The following is a 16781-nucleotide window of genomic DNA, read 5'->3' on the forward strand; positions in this document are numbered from 1 at the left end:
CGAGGTCTTCAGGCTCATCATGGAAGCTCTGGGATGGCCGGAGGTGGACCTCTTCGCGTCCCAGCACAACTCCCAACTGACACGTTTCTTCTCATGCTTCCCGTATCCATGAGTGGAGGCAGTGGATCCCATGTCCAGTCCCTGGCCCCAAGAGCTCTGTATGCCTTTCTTCCAGTGCCACTACTCGCCAGGTTCCTATGCTGGGTCCAGCTGATAAGAGGCACAGGTGATCCTGGTAGCACTTCATTGGCCATGCCGCCCGTGGTTCCCGGAGAACTTGCATCTAGCGGTGGATAGCCCATGGTCCCTCTCGGCAAGAGACGATCTACTCAACCAAGGCCCGATTTCACACCACAACCCAACCTGGTTCAGGCTTGCCTCCTGGTGACTAAACACAGCCTGCTAGGCCGCCTGGGTTACAACAAGAGAGTTCCGGACACCCATCCAGATGACCTTCAACAAACAGAATCTACCAGTCCAAATATTGCGTATTCCTGCGCTGGTGTATACAACGCAAGCTCATGCCCACAGACTGCGGCCTCCCGGAGCTATTGGCCTTCTTTCAGGATGGTCTGGACAAGGGTCTGCGGGCAAACACCATTAAGCACCACTCAGCTGTGCTGAGAACCCTCCATACACCACCTAAGGGGAAGAGCATATCATCCCATCCTCACTTGAGGTGATTCCTGTGGGGGGCAATGCTTATATCGCTACCGGTGGTACACAGGTTCCCCTCTTCTTAGCACCTGCACAAGGTCCTTAGTCCTGCATGCACCCCCATTTGAGCTGCTGCGCTCTATCTCACTGTGGATCCTCTCCATGAAGACGGCATTCCTAGTAGCCATCACCTCCGCCAGGCGAGTGTCAGAGCTCAGGGCGCTATCCGCCAACAACAAGTTCTACATATTCTCCTTGGATTTGGTGATGCTGATACTGGACCCCTCATTCCACAGTCTTCCACAGATCCCAGAACCTCATTCTGCCCTCCTTCTGCCCCAAACCCTCCCACCCTTAGGAAAAGGAATGGCACAAACTAGATGTCCGCTGGTGCCTAAAGGCTTACCTCAAACGGACATCACCCTTCAGGGCCACAGAAGCCCTCTTTCTATCCTTCCTACCATCCACAATGGGACAACCAGTATCATCAGCCACTCTGGCTAGATGGATAAAGGCCTGTATTGCCCTGCCATACAAAATACCGCACCTGCCTACCCCTCTGAGGCTAACAGCTCACTCCACCCGCTCAGCACCAACATCAGCAGCATTTTCTACGAACGCCCCCCTTGAGGACATCTGTAGAGCAGCAACATGGTCCGCTCCAACTACCTTTACAAGGCACTACATGCTAGACCTCTGGCACTCTGCAGAGGCAGCCTTTGGCAGGCATGTTCTCAAACACGGTCTTCCTCCCCAGTAGCCAGCATCGCCCTCCCTCCAGGGTCTTTAGCTGTGGCATTTCGCATGTGAGATGTCCTCACCCAGCACTGAGAAAGGAGCTGGTTTTACTCAATCAAGGATCCATGTTTATTATAGCCAACAAAACAGCAAGCTAGCTTCTAAGTCATACACGCACACATGCACACACACACATACTCACCCAGCCCCACTCCAAAGGTGATCAGTCTTTGAAAGGGGTGTTGGAAGAAGCGTAGAGGCCTCGCTTGGGATGTTAGTGCTTCTCCAGGGTCTTCTGGGTTCCTGCCTGACTTATAAAGGGAAGTTTCCAGTCCAGTTCCGGTTGGTACATTTGCAGTCCACTTTTCATCTCTGTGATTACAAGACGTACCCATCCTGTCTCCTTCAGCTCTTTCTTCCCTTGCAACGTCACTGGCAGTCACTGGCAGTCCTCCCTGGTTCTCTTCGGGCCTTGGCGTCTTTCCAGACATTGTCTGTGTTAGAGAGGGAGTGGGGACTAGGGGCGCTCTTCATGTTGCTCACTCATGCGTTCCTCCATACATACCATTCGTAAGTACTACCTAAGCATTCCCATTTGTCAAGATCACATGGCTCAATGGGTTACAGGTGAGCTAGTACAAATTGATACATTGTTTAAGAGCTTGCGATTCAGCCAGTTATTACAATATTGAACATTAATATATTGTTTCTTGTTTCTACATTTTATAACTTGCAAGTTAGCCAAGTACATTATATATCACTACTATTACAAAGCTAGCACAATTCTACATATTCCCCCACTTGATGACTGCTGAAACACTGGAGAAGCAGCCATCAGTTTTTGGTGACAGCTGTCAAGGGGATTTCCGTTGGTTGTGCAGGACCTAGCACACAGGACCGACAAAGCAGAGGTAGAAATTGTATACAGCAGCAAGTAAGTAGCAGCATAAAACAGAAAGCTAAGAAACCCAGTAGAAGCGAACGAAACCAAGTGGGACTAGGGAGCCAAGAGGTCAGCTATGACCACCAGTCACCGGGTCCCTCAATGTTATGTTGAATTGAATTATCCAGCAATTGGAGTTGAGATTCCAGAGTTGCATTTAAATCATGAAATACAAGTTTACAACCATTCTTAATCACCTTACAATAGCCCCCCTCCCTGGCTAAGAGGTAGTCCAAAGCCACACGGTGTTGCATCAGTTCCTGATTTAGTTCTTCGACCTCAGTCTGGATGGCACGAACAATGATGCCAGTAGCATTAACCATCTTTTCCATACGACAGTTCAGACCCAAAATGCTCTTTCTGTTTTCCTGGGTGAGGACCCCAGTGTAGGCTCCCAAGGTCAAAAGACTAGTAAATATACCTCCCGCCACCCTGGAACCCTCAGAGGTAGACAGTTGCTTTCCCACAATAACCTCATCATTACAATTAGGCCCCATATAGTGTCCTGCCTCACGACGGCGATGAGGCTCACTGTGGGAATGCAACTGGGAATGATTTTGAGGTAGTACAACCTGAGCGGAGAAAGTCAAATAACCAATAGCTGCACATTGATAGTTACCAGAGTGATAATTTGTAGCCCACCCATTAAAGAAGAACCACAAATTGGGATCCCGCATCTGCCAACCCCCACAAATTGAACCCTTTCCCGAATTATAAGGGAAGAGCAAGGGATGGGTGGGATACAAATCTACAAATGAGGTTTCATTGAACAAGACATCATAAACATGAGAAGCATTCCGAGAACCCCACAGCCAAAAATAGTCAGAGCAGTAAGTGTAGTTTCCCAATTTATCCAGAAGAGGCTTAGCCTCCACATAACCCTGTATTTTGGAATTCCAAACACCAGTACTGTGACAGCAAAAACATAGGCCTTTGGTATAGTGTTAAAGTGCATGCAGCGCCATGGGACACTATTAAGTTTAGCTGGAGTTTCACTGAAGAGGGTGCCTTCATAAGTCAATCCACCAACGATCACTGAAGGCTCTGTAAACAAAGAAGGTACGAAAGCAAAAGAGGAGACAGAAAGAGGAGACTCATAATAAATCTCGGCAGTAGGTCCATAAAGGTCAAACAAGGACTGTGCATGTCGAAGCCACCAATTGCTGAGCATTGTGTTCTTATCATACATGCTATAAAGCAAAGTGGGATCATCTTTCTCGGGTTCATCTGAAAAATAAATCACAAGGTTTCGCATGCGCATAGATTACACAATTGATCTGGGGGAGTTCATTCTCTTTGCAGGGTATCCATATGCCTTGGCTTTTATAGAGACTCCCTTTTGCTCATTACCTTATCAATAACCAAAAAGTCTAATGACATCACAGATAAGACAATACCAAAACCCAAAATAAACAAGAGATCAATTTAAACAGGTTCAGCTGAGTTACCTTAGAATCCTTTCCAAATTTTGAATACATGAACATTGCTAATCCAGTATCCCTGGTTCTACTTGTAGACTGGTAAAGGGTTAATTCACCCTATTTCAACTTTAAGAGAAGCACAATCATTTACAGAAGAATTATTCAGTATATGTCCAAAGTGTTACCCATCTTCAGAACATAAAGGCTCCCTTTTGCTTCCTCATGAAAGTGCTTCCAAAGAAACAACCTCATACAAAAAAATTACAAACAAAATCCTGAGTGTTTACAGGAAAATGGCCATAAACATACACTGCTTGGTATTAACCTATTTTCAGCAGTTAGTTATCTTACATTTAATCTTAATAGTAAAATATGCTTTAAATCTCTTGATAAAAAGTTTAGTGAATTAGAATAGGTTGCAAACTGGAGTTCTCAATTAGCCATTCCTCTGACTGGTTGTGGCTGATATCTAACTAGAAGTTTTGGCTGGTTTCCCAGGAGATTTTATTGAAACAGGGAGAGAGGAAAAGGCTTCCTACTTTCCCCAAGACTCACATACCATGGTTAAAGCACAGGAATTACACCTTTTATATTTAGCTACAATAAGAAAAAACATAGTGGTCAATGATCCCTTTTCTTTCCAGTTTCCAAAATCAAATACACCTTAAACGTGTCTAAAACCCATATTCAGGAGTCAATAGAATAAACAGCTACCCATTATAAACTGCATGTGGTACGCCAGGCAAAGGGTGCCCATAAAGGGTGCCCATGTTTGCTCACAAGCACGCTTAAGTCTTAGCACAGGGCATCAAGCTTATGAGCAAACAACTAAATTCTACAGGCTTTTCCTCAACTGCTTTTTGTTCTCTGCCTGTCTGAGACCAGTTTAACTCTTTCTTTGTGCTTAACACTTCATAGAAGCTATATATATTTTTCCCAGATCTGGTTTCCCTCTTTTTTTTTTTCTTTTGTCAGGACAGAACAAATGACACAACACCAAGACAAAACACAAACTTAACCAATAAAACCTTACACATTCTGCTCTTCATATGAAGCAAGATCTCTCTCTCTTCCCCCAATCTTTTCTTCAACTTGCCAAGTTTCCTTCCTTTCCACATACTGTCTTTCCTTCCACTTACACTCATTCCACATAAAAACCACTGTTACATTTCTCATACTTTTATCTGCTAAATTTCCCAGAACTCCTAAGACATCTTTTAGGGCTGTATGTAATAAAGCTACTAGCACAGTCTTCTGCTGGACTAACTTGGCTCCTGTGATCTCTGGCTTTGCAAAATGTGCCCAAATGTCTTGCAGGAGGAGTATGCCTTACACAGTTCCTCCTGGATCAATTGGTTTTTTAATTTAAACTACAGTTACTTCCTCCCAAAATCTCTGGAACGGATCTTCCAGGTTTGTTTCCCTTCTCTACTAATTTAGTGAATTCATTTTTCTGACACAACTCTCTTGGGCAAAGCGCAGTTTGACTATTGCTGTGTCTGAGGTTCTGCCTGCACTTCTGTATTTCCTGTAAACTCTTGCAAACAGAGTCCTCAGTTTCATTTATTTCTCTTTATGTCAGTAACTGTCTAAAGTACTGAACATTCTATATCCATCCTCCATATCCTTTGGAGGAGAAAAGTCTTCTATGAGACTCAATGTCGGAGTTCCCTCCCATATGTGCAACTCAATTCAAAACCAGCGGGTTCCCCCACTTTCTTCGGATCTTAGTCTGTCTATTTAATTTTTACTGTGTACCCCACCAATTTCCCCCCCTCTTCCAATCAAATCCTGTCTCATAAGCAAATTTCCCTGTTCTATCTATTGTAAAACTTTCACATATCCTGCATTTTTCTCCACCAAGTTTCCCAAAATTTCCATCACATCTTTTAAAATAGAATACACCAAGGCTATCAAAACAGATTTCTGCTGTGACGCAGTCTCAAGGTTATTTCTTATAACCATTTCCCTGTACCCCTCATAGATACGGGAATCCACAGCCTGCTGAGCCACATCCAAGCTCCAGGCGTCCAAGGTACGCTGCAGGGTTTCTAATTCATCCTTTATACCCTCACAAACAGCGTCTCTCACATCTTTTGTCTCACGCTCCACCAGGAGCTCCTTCTCCAACGAGAAGGTCAGTCTCACGCTTCACAAGAAGCTCCTTCTCCAACGAGAAGGTCAAGTTACCAAACATCTACTGACCATCCGCTTTATCTCTGGGAGCAGGGCAATGCTCCTGCAATGAAAACGATGGCCTGTCCTCTTTCTTCCTGAAGAAAGACATTATGGGTATCTAAACCCAAATCTGCTCCGCAATCCCTGCTACACTTGCCCTCTTGGTCAGCGCAGTCGCACAAGGACAGATTAGAGGACCCGCAATTCTCCACCAAATATGTGGGACCTTTATTTACTCTAAGTCCTTTAGCACTGCACCACCAACAACAAGGTAGCCCCAGGAAACGGACACAGACACCAGCTGGTTTTACTCAATCAAGGATCCATGTTTATTATAGCCAACAAAACAGCAAGCTAGCTTCTAAGTCATACACGCACACATGCACACACACACATACTCACCCAGCCCCACTCCAAAGGTGATCAGTCTTTGAAAGGGGTGTTGGAAGAAGCGTAGAGGCCTCGCTTGGGATGTTAGTGCTTCTCCAGGGTCTTCTGGGTTCCTGCCTGACTTATAAAGGGAAGTTTCCAGTCCAGTTCCGGTTGGTACATTTGCAGTCCACTTTTCATCTCTGTGATTACAAGACGTACCCATCCTGTCTCCTTCAGCTCTTTCTTCCCTTGCAACGTCACTGGCAGTCACTGGCAGTCCTCCCTGGTTCTCTTCGGGCCTTGGCGTCTTTCCAGACATTGTATGTGTTAGAGAGGGAGTGGGGACTAGGGGCGCTCTTCATGTTGCTCACTCATGCGTTCCTCCATACATACCATTCGTAAGTACTACCTAAGCATTCCCATTTGTCAAGATCACATGGCTCAATGGGTTACAGGTGAGCTAGTACAAATTGATACATTGTTTAAGAGCTTGCGATTCAGCCAGTTATTACAATATTGAACATTAATATATTGTTTCTTGTTTCTACATTTTATAACTTGCAAGTTAGCCAAGTACATTATATATCACTACTATTACAAAGCTAGCACAATTCTACATCCACACCAACAATATGTCAATATTGTACCATGACCTTTTTATTCATGATGAATATGCTTAAGAAAGCCGCCAGTTCCGAATAAGATTTAAACAGCCATATCTTAGAAATGAATAAGAATTAAGAAGGTAAATTAATTCCTGAGGGGAATCACAGCAGAACTCATTAGTTCAGGAATAAAAATACCTCAAAACTTTTAATTAAAGATATTTACTCTGAATGAATACCATTTGGCAAGTTTCTGCAGACACCATAATCTCATTTATGCAAAGTTTTCTTATATTACAGGCGACATCATTAATCTCTTCGGAAATGCCCTCTAGACTGACAATCCAGTAGCTGGGAGACGGTTTTCTCCAAAATCCCTTTTATCTGTATAAAAGAACTCTAGCTCAATCAGACAACAATTGTAAAAGGGTCTGAGCAATTAGAGACATCACTCTTGCAAATGGGCTACCAACATTAGCATGTTAGTATGCCTCTCGTAATGAGCTCTTTCCTTATAGGAGCCCCTCTTGCCTCTGTTGAAAAGAATCAAGTTTCTAAAGCTCCTCCTTATTTGTGCAACAGTCCACTTGAATGAATTGGGCGGGGGGGTGGAATATCCTGAAGTGAAAGAGTGTTTGAGAAATAGTAAATAATCAGGCCCACAGCAGGCCAAAGACCTCACATTGCTATTCTATAGCAATGGAGCAGAGGAAAATATTTTGTTCTTCTATAATGAACATTACAAGAAGGCTGCACTGTGTGTTCTAGCCTAATTTACTACACAAGTCTCTGGACATAAGCTACAAATGAATCCAATATAAATTATTTATTCAACTTATTCAGTGTGGAAGACTGCAAAAATAATAGAACCAGGCAGAAGCAAGTTGTATGTGATAACATACCCCAGAAGTTGAAAATATGTGGGCTCTGCAAATTCAAACTAGGATTAATTTGACTGTGTTACAAGATGTCAAATGTTTAAGAAAATATGAATGCGTTGATATGGAGCATAATTAATTGCTGCACTAATGGAAAATAGGTGGAATGGGAAACCCATCCATGAACATCTCTTAGGTAAGCATATACTACCCCTATCCATCCACAGCACAGCATCCTTCCAGTAGCTGTTCCTGGTGTTTATCTTATGTTTCTTTTTAAGATTGTGAGCCCTTTGGGAACAGGGAGCCATTAAATTAAATTAATTAATTAATTAATTAATTTATATGTAAATCGCTTTGGGAACTTGTGTTGAAAAGCGGTATATAGATATTCATCATATTTGATGATGAATTTGATATGATTAATCATATTTGTATTCTTCTTTTCAAGAGAAAATCAATTAAAGCTATTTCCACAGAATGCTTTTTGGAATATCCTTGATGTTCAATAAATTTCATGAAATTTGGGATATGTGAAATGAAATTCAAATATAAACATAGGGAAATATGGTCTCATATCGTTGCTACCTGTTGAGAACAATCAACCACCAGGGACAGTCCAGGACATCTTGCTGCCTGGGATGAAGAACAATATGATGCCCTTGCCATTTACTGGCAAGTGCTCAGCATTCTCAGTCCAGGCTGCTGAGGCAGTGGCATGGAAGCACTCTCAGAAGATGCCACCAAGCCAAGCAGTGAAGGGAAGAACATTCCAAGCTAGTGCCAAGGGCAGAGGGGAAGAGGCATACGCCCAACAGGGGAAGGAGAGTAAAATGAACAGCATGCTCCAGTGGGGTGAGTGGTGGCAGCAGGCAGAAGGGAGAGCCATGGGTTGGATGGGGCCAGCAGTTTCCAGTCCCCTGAACCCTTCATGCCCATCCCTGAGGCAACTCCCTCACCCTGCTTAATGGAACAGCCACCTGTCAACCACATATGACTGGATATGAGTGATGGTGTCCAGGGTGAAATTCTGGAGTTTGCTAAGCTACTTTATAGTATCTTACAATGCAATCCACAGGAAGGCATGCAATCTATACTAGGGATGTGCCCAGCACAGAGTATGAGTTCCATTCTGAGCTCAGAACAGAATGCAAAATCCCTAAAATGTTCCATCAGAACAACCGGTCAAGCTGGTGGTTCCGACAGAATGACCCTGTTCTGAGAGCCACTTTGGATTCCAAAATGGTGCTTGGAACACTCGAAACAGCCCGTTCTGAGTCAGAACCTTCCGGCCGCAAAACGTTTTGCACATCCCTAATCTGTACTATAGGAACATTCTGATCCTCAGGAGCAACTCATCAGTGTATGTAGCAAGGTGGCTAGTGGACACTAGGACAAAAAAGGAAGGTGGGCCTCTGCCCCCCTTCTACAGTGAGGCAAGAGGGGAAAAGCAAAGAGCAAGCTATCACCCAGCCAGCAGGCTCCCCTCTCTCAGGGTAGGGATGTGCACGAACCGGTTCGGAGGCCATGTTAGAGGCCTCTGAACCGGTTCGGAACTGGACAGGTCCGGCACTGAGGGGGGGTCTACCTTTAAGGGGGGGTAGTACTTACCCCTCCCGCCGCTCTTCCCCCTCTGGCGCTGCATTTAAGATCAATGTTTTGGGGGCGGCAGCATTCCTCCCTGCCCCCGTCGTTGCCCGGAATTCCAGTATATACGAGTATGCATGCGCCCGTCGCAGCGCACGCGCTCCTGTCGCCGCCATGCGCGCACGTGCCACATACGCGTGTGTGTGACGTATGCGGCGCACGCACGGCGGCGACAGGCGCGCGCGCCACGACGGGCGCATGCGTACTCGTATATACTGGACTTCTGGGCAACGACGGGGGCAGGGGCAGCAGGGAGGAACGCTGCCGCCCCCAAAACATTGATCTTAAATGCAGTGCCGGAGGGGGAAGAGCAGTGGGAGGGGTACGTACTACCCCCCCGCCCTTAAAGGTAGACCCCCCTCAGTGCCGGACCGTGCTGCAGCGGTTCCGTGCACACCACTATCTCAGGGTTCCAGGGACATTTTTATCCCACCTCACTCCTTGTTCAGTTATAGTTACACCCTTGAGTGAAGGCTTATATTAACAGGCAAAGTGGAATTCGGGCACCAAGAAGCTAGTAATTGGAGTTGATACACCACCATCTTAAAATCACAGGTGGCTGGATTTGAGGTAGTAAAGAGCAAACATTCATCCTGAACCAGTTCTATGTTTGTATATTCCTGAGGTAACTTTTCTCACTTTACCCAGTGGTGCCTAGATTCCCCAGGTGAGATTTGAATGGGATCTTAGCTATTTTGATGGGGCTGCCCTTTGAGCTCATGACATGAGTGCCCTTGAAGGAACTTTCACTCAGTATTGTATTCCTGGTTATGTCATTTTGCCCAGGAGGTCTCTAAATCAGTCATCACGGCTTCTTTTATGCCAGAACCTTGCACTTTCTATAGATACACAACAAGACTGGACTTAAGGCCGGATTATGATAAACTGAGGCCCTAAGTATGTCAAGCTTTAAAGGCCCGTAAAGGTAAAGTGTGTGGTCGGTGTCAGTTCCTGGCAACCACAGAGCCCTGTGGTTTTTCTTTGGTAGAATTGTTGTAGAAATTTCTTTAGTAGAATTTTTCTGTGGCAACCAAAGAGCCCTGTTGTTTTTCTTTGGCATGGGTTTAGCATTGTCTTCTTCCACGCAGTATGAGATGATGCCTTTCGGCATCTTCCTGTATTGCTTTTGCCCAATATAGGTGTTTCCCATAGTCCAGGAAACATACCAGCAGGGATTAGAACCAGCAGCCTCTGGCTTGCTGTTCAAGTCATTTCCCTGCGGTGCCATTAGGTGGCTAAAGCCCCATAGCATTACCAAATGTTTATTATTCTAACAAAAAGAACAATGAAATAGAAATAATGCTTTATCTTTACTTTATCGTTTATTATTTATTTATCAGATTTGTACACTGCCCCAAACTTTCATCTCTGGGCGCTTAACAATAGCTTGGCAAAGGTGTAACAAAAAACCAAGACAATAACAAAAACAGTTATCTTGCAATAAACATATTTACCTATAAATGAAAATACATTACATAAAACATAAGAGTCTTCATTCATTCATTCATTCATTCATAGGCCACTCATAATGTGAGGCCTTAAGGGTTAGCTTACTTAGATTTTGCCTAAATCTGGCACTGACTTGACCATTCAAGTCAAAGATACCCATATTTATAGATCCCAAGTGTTCCTCCGGTTTTATCCCTCAAAATTTGCCCAAATGAAAAAGATTGATTGATTGATTAAGAGCTGTCAAGTTGGTGTCGACTCTTAGCGACACATAGATAGGTTCTCTCCAGGATGAGCTGTCTTCAACTTCTAGGTCTCTCAATGGTACATTCGTTGCTGTCGTAATAAAGTCCATCCACCTTTCTGCTAGTCATCCTCTTCTTCTTTTTCCTTCAACTTTTCCCAGCATTATGGACTTCTAAAGGGAGCTGGGTCTTCACATAATGTGTCCAAAGTATGATAGTTTGAGCCTGGTCATTTGTGCCTCAAGTGAAAATTCTGGATTGATTTGTTCTATGATCCATTTGTTTATTTTCCTGGATGTCTTCCTGGCAGTCAAAAGTCTTCTCCAGCACCAAAGTTTAAAAGTGTAAATACTTTTTTTTTTGTCCTGCTTCTTCAAAGTCCAGCTTTTGCATCCATAGAGTGTCACGGGAAAAACCATTGTCTGAATAATTCTAATCTTTGTAGCTATAGACACGTCATGGCATCGAAATATCCTTTCCAATGCCTTCATTGCAGCCCTACCAAGAGCTAGTCTGCAGTGTTGTTTTTGAGTACTGGATCCTTTACTGTTTATTATTATTTCTTGTTTACACAGTCAGACAGGTGTTATTAACTGGTTTGTTTTATCCAGACTTCGAGTCCTTCCCAAGGACCTGGGATGCCAGAATTTTATTGTCAATGTTGTTGCTGTTATAGATATCGTCGCAGAATATAGGCTGTTCCCAGTAAAGCTGCTTTTTGTAATTGGCTGATGGTGATTTCTGTGGCCCCTATGGTGTTGAGGTGCTCTTCAAGGTCTTTTGGAACTGCACCCAGGGCGCCAATTACCACTGGGATTATTTTGGTCTTTTTCTGCCACAGCCTTTCAATTTCAATTTGTAGATCTTTGTATTTTGTGATTTTTTCTATTTCTTTTTCTTCTATTCTGCTATCCCCTGGTATTGCTATGTCGATTATTTTAACTTGTTTTTCTTTCTTCTCGACTACAGTTATATCTGGTGTATTGTGTGATGTTTGTCTGTTTGTAGTCGGAAGTCCCATAATATTTTTACATCTTCATTTTCTTCGACTTTTTCAATTTTATGGTCCCACCAATTTTTGGCTACAGGTAGCTTGTACAACAGCTGATTAGGTGGTCCATGGTTTCATCTGCTTCTTTACAAAGGCGGCACTTGCTGTTTGTGGTTGATTTTTCGACTTTTGCTCTTATTGCATTTGTTCTTAGTGCCTGTTCTTGTGCAGCCAGTATTAAACCCTCTGTTTCTTTCTTCAAGTTGCCATTCTTAAGCCATTGCCAGGTCTTGGTGATGTCTGATTTTCCACTTATATTGTGCAAATATTGACCATGCAGTGGCTTATTTTTCCATTTGCCGATCTAGAACCAGTCTGTTTGACCATGTTCCATCCGGACTGTGGCTTCCTGTCCTGTGTATAGGTTTCTCATGAGAACAATGAGATGTTCTGGGATGCCCATTTTCCTAAGGATATTCTACAACTTGACATGGTTGATGCAACTGAAGGCTTTTCTGTAGTCAAGGATGCACATATTGACTTCTTTTTTGTATTCTTTGGCCTTCTCAATTATCCAGAGTGCATCAGCAATGATGTCTCTTGTTCCTCGGCCTTTTCTGAAACCAGCTTGAACACCCGGCATTTCCCTTTCCACGTAGAGCTCTAATCTGCGTTGGATCCTGAGCATTATTTTGCTCGCATGTGAAATTAAGAATATTGTGTGATGGTTTGCGCAATCTGTTAAGTCTCCTTTCTTTGGTATGGGTATGTAGACTTCCAATCTGTTGGCCACTGCGTTGTTCTCCAAATTTGCTGGCATAGTTTGGTTAGAGCCCTGACTGATTCTTCTTCTGTTGCCTGACATATTGCTATAGTTATTCCATCAATTCCTGTAACCTTCTGACTTAGTAATGATCAGACTGCTGATCTAACTTCATCTTCCCTTACTTGAGGTTCTTGCATGTCGGGTTTATATTCTAGAGCAGAGATTCTCAACCTTGGGTCCTCAGATGTTATTGGACTTCAACTCCCATAATCTGCAGCCTCAAAGGCCTTTGGATGGGGTTTATAGAAGTTGAAGTCCAACAACATCTGGGGACTCAAGGTTGAGAACCCCTGTTCTAGAGTGTCTTGGATGTTGACGTCCCTGCTGTACAGGTTTTCAGTATACTCCTTCCATCTCTGCTTGATCTTCTCTGAATCAGTTACTATCTGTCCTTTGGCATCCCTTATCATACCAATTCGAGTTCGGAAGGGAACCTCCTTCTGAGTTTGGAGATCTTTTGGAAAACATTCCTTGTTTTTCCATGTCTGTTTCCATCCTCAAGGTCTTTACAGATGCCATTGTAGTACTGCTCCTTGTCTCTTCTAACAGCTTTCTGTAATTGCCTATTAAGTTCCTTCCTGAGGTCTTTCTCTTTCTTGACTTTGGCTTCTCTCCTCTTCTGGGCAATTTCCATCATCTGTTCATTTTATTTTCTTCTGTTTCTTGGTCTTTGGCAGTCTCTTTTTGCATTCAACAACTTCTTTGATTTCATTCCACGTTTCTTCTGGTTCCCTGTCAATGAGGTTCAGAACTTAAAAGTGGTTCCTGATGTTCTTGAAAATTGTGGGTACATTTTCAAGATCATATCATGGAAACTGGATAGCTTTGTTTTTCCACTTTAGCTTGACTTGGGAGCTTGTACATGAACAGTTCATGATCGGTTCTACAATCGGGGCCCCAGCCACATCTTTGCTATTGTAACTGAGCTCTTCCACCTCCTTGCCCCAATAATGTCATCAATTTGATTTCTGTGTACTGTGTAAGCTGATGAGCTTTATGCTCAAGTTCAGTTTGAAATTGGAAGAACATACAAGCAAGATGTGCTACTGGTGGTTGGAGACTGGAATGCCAAAGTTGGAAACAGTAAGATGGAAAACACAGTCTGACTGTATGGCCTCGGAAACAGAAATGGAAGCAGGAAAATGACTTATCAGTTTCTGCCAGTCCAATGATCTCTTCATTTCTAACACATTCTTCAAACAACCAAAGCAGCGCCTATACACATGGACATCACCAGATGGATTACACAGAAATGAAAAGAAGCAGTATATATTTAATCAATGAAAGACCTTGTGATTATTTTTAGCTGGCTAGGAGTCCCAAGACCATCTGTAAAGCCCTCCCTGGTGTGACACAGCTTTATATATCCCTGAAGAGTTAGCTTGGAAAGAAATTTGTATAAGAAGCCAACACTTAGAATACTTTCAAAGCTGAATTTGTCTCACCCAGCAAAAGCTTATCTTGTCTCTCATAGAGAACAGCTAGCAAGGCTATGTTTATCTGAACTAAACACTCAGGCTTGAACATGGTAGTGTACAGCAAGCTGCTTCACCAATTACCATATTGAGAAATAGTTATGCATCAACAGAAGCAATTATATAATGAACTGAGTAATATACGAATTGTGTAATTGGTTGGCTGTAGCATGTGTGTAAGTGTATTTTGCTATGAATTTATTTTGGATCTGGGTGGTTAAATCGTGCCTAGTTTCCCATTAAAAAAATCCATTTATTGTCAATAAAAGACTAAGTCATGCTTGTATTAGTAAAGTTCCATTCCACATTTTGCTGCATATGAAGAGGGAGACAAATTAACCCAGGGTGAACATGATAGGTGCTTGAGACCCCTTTAAAACCTCCAGGTTGCAAGGCATATGAACTGTAGCACCATGACTGGAGACGTTGCACCCGCTGGGGTCCTGCCTTCTGTATAACTATAAACAGCATAGATAGCTGAGCCCCGTTCTGAATCTGGGAACCCTCTATTTTAAGCCCGATCTTTGTTCTGACTATTTGGAGGCCCTGACTATTTTTAGCCCCCCCCCATTTATTTCATTACAAAGCAATAATAAATCAATCCAGAGTGCTCTACTCATGTTTCTCTTATTTTTGCTATCGTTGAAATAACCTTGCACTAATATCATGGTCTGATCCCGAGGATGTTTTTGCATATAGGAATCAGCTGGAAGCGGGAGGGGGGGCACGAGTAGAGGCATCATGCCACATTTCAGATGGGGGTGGGTGGCTGGGCAGGCAGGAAATTAACAACACTGCTCAAACCTAGTATTGGGTATATTCAAGTTTGAGTTTTAAATGAGCAGTATATTTTGAAAGCATCAGCTGTAGTTATTCCTCCCTAAATGGCAACCCTAGAAAGGGGTGGCAAAAACTGTTGTTGTACACACACCTACAGTGCATTAAATGAGAAGATGTTTGATTAACTGGGGGTGAAATAGTAGGTAACCAGGTGCAGGTATGTTTCTGTCATGATATTTGTCACGATAAGATAGGAAATCCAGATGTCTGAAAGTTACTACTCTTAAAAACCAGTCCTACAATCCAATCCTAGGTTAATTCAGAATTAAAGACCACTGGGTTCAATAAGGCTTGCTCCCAGGTAAGTGTGCATAGGGCTATAGCCTTAGGGCAGTGGGTCTTCAAAGAGCTGGACCACTGAAAGATGGAAGTTCTTCTGCTATTCTTCCTTTTCTTTGATCACCATCTGAGTGTACCATTCTTGCATGATTTCTGCACAAGAATGGCATTGCTTTCATGTGAATATTGGTTTCCATTTCTCATTTTTTTAAAAAAAAGTCACTTGCCCTCATTTTTACCAAGAAAAGCTTGAATAGTGTCGGGTGAAAACTCAGAAATTAGGAGGACCATGGACAGGGCTTTTAGTGGTTCAGAGATAAGACATTCCTTTCTGATGGCTGCTTGACTGTCTAATCTCAATCTCTACACCCTTGTCGTCTTCATGACTCAAATAAGCAGGTTTAGTTATGGAATTGTGCTTGATTTCAAGTATTATTCTGATTCCAGGTTTGTATTCCTTTGGAGAGTTTGCATTTATTACTTTGTGTGTCTCTTAGTGCTGCTGGACAACCTGAATCTAGATTTAATCAATGAAAGTAAAGGGCCTTCTGACATAGGCTAACCCAGAACAGGATTGTTCTGAGGTGGCACTTACTTTGTGAGCCACTTTTCCCTAGACAGAAATTCACAATCCAGAGTAGGGCCACACTTTTATTAGGACCAATTGAAGAGCCACAAAGCAGTAAAAAACAAGTTTTTGAGTTCTATAAAACTCTTCATCAGGAAAATGTTGAGCAAAATGATGAGAGGAGTGATGGACATCTTGAAAGTGCCCTTTCCTAGGAAGCTCCCCTAGATATGTTTGCCTGGTGGCCTCATTCAAGTGCCAGGCAATGTACATCCTAGTTTCTCAGGCTTGCATTAGTGTTTCCCTTTAGTATTACTAATTCAATAGCATTTTCTCTTCCAAATAAAGGATACCTTCATTGTATTGTATCTCCATTGAGTTTAGCTGCTGTTTTGTTATGGATCTGCTTTATTTTATGGTTTGTATTGTTTTAAATGCCAGCTTGAGGGTTTTTAAAGTCAAAAGGGTGTGTGTGTGGATTTATTAAATAAGTAATTAAATAGGTTTAGGGAATTTTTAATGACAAGTTCTTGTCCAGGTACTGATCATTTTAAAAACACCGATTATCATTTATGATTATGTCATTTGGAGCAGGATTGCTGAGTTCATCCAGTGATCGAGAGAATGTTTCTGCTGCCACTATCATTTACCAAATTAAAAAATAATAAT

This window comes from Hemicordylus capensis, chromosome 3 (assembly GCF_027244095.1).
Source record: "Hemicordylus capensis ecotype Gifberg chromosome 3, rHemCap1.1.pri, whole genome shotgun sequence".
In the NCBI taxonomy this organism is placed as follows: domain Eukaryota; kingdom Metazoa; phylum Chordata; class Lepidosauria; order Squamata; family Cordylidae; genus Hemicordylus; species Hemicordylus capensis.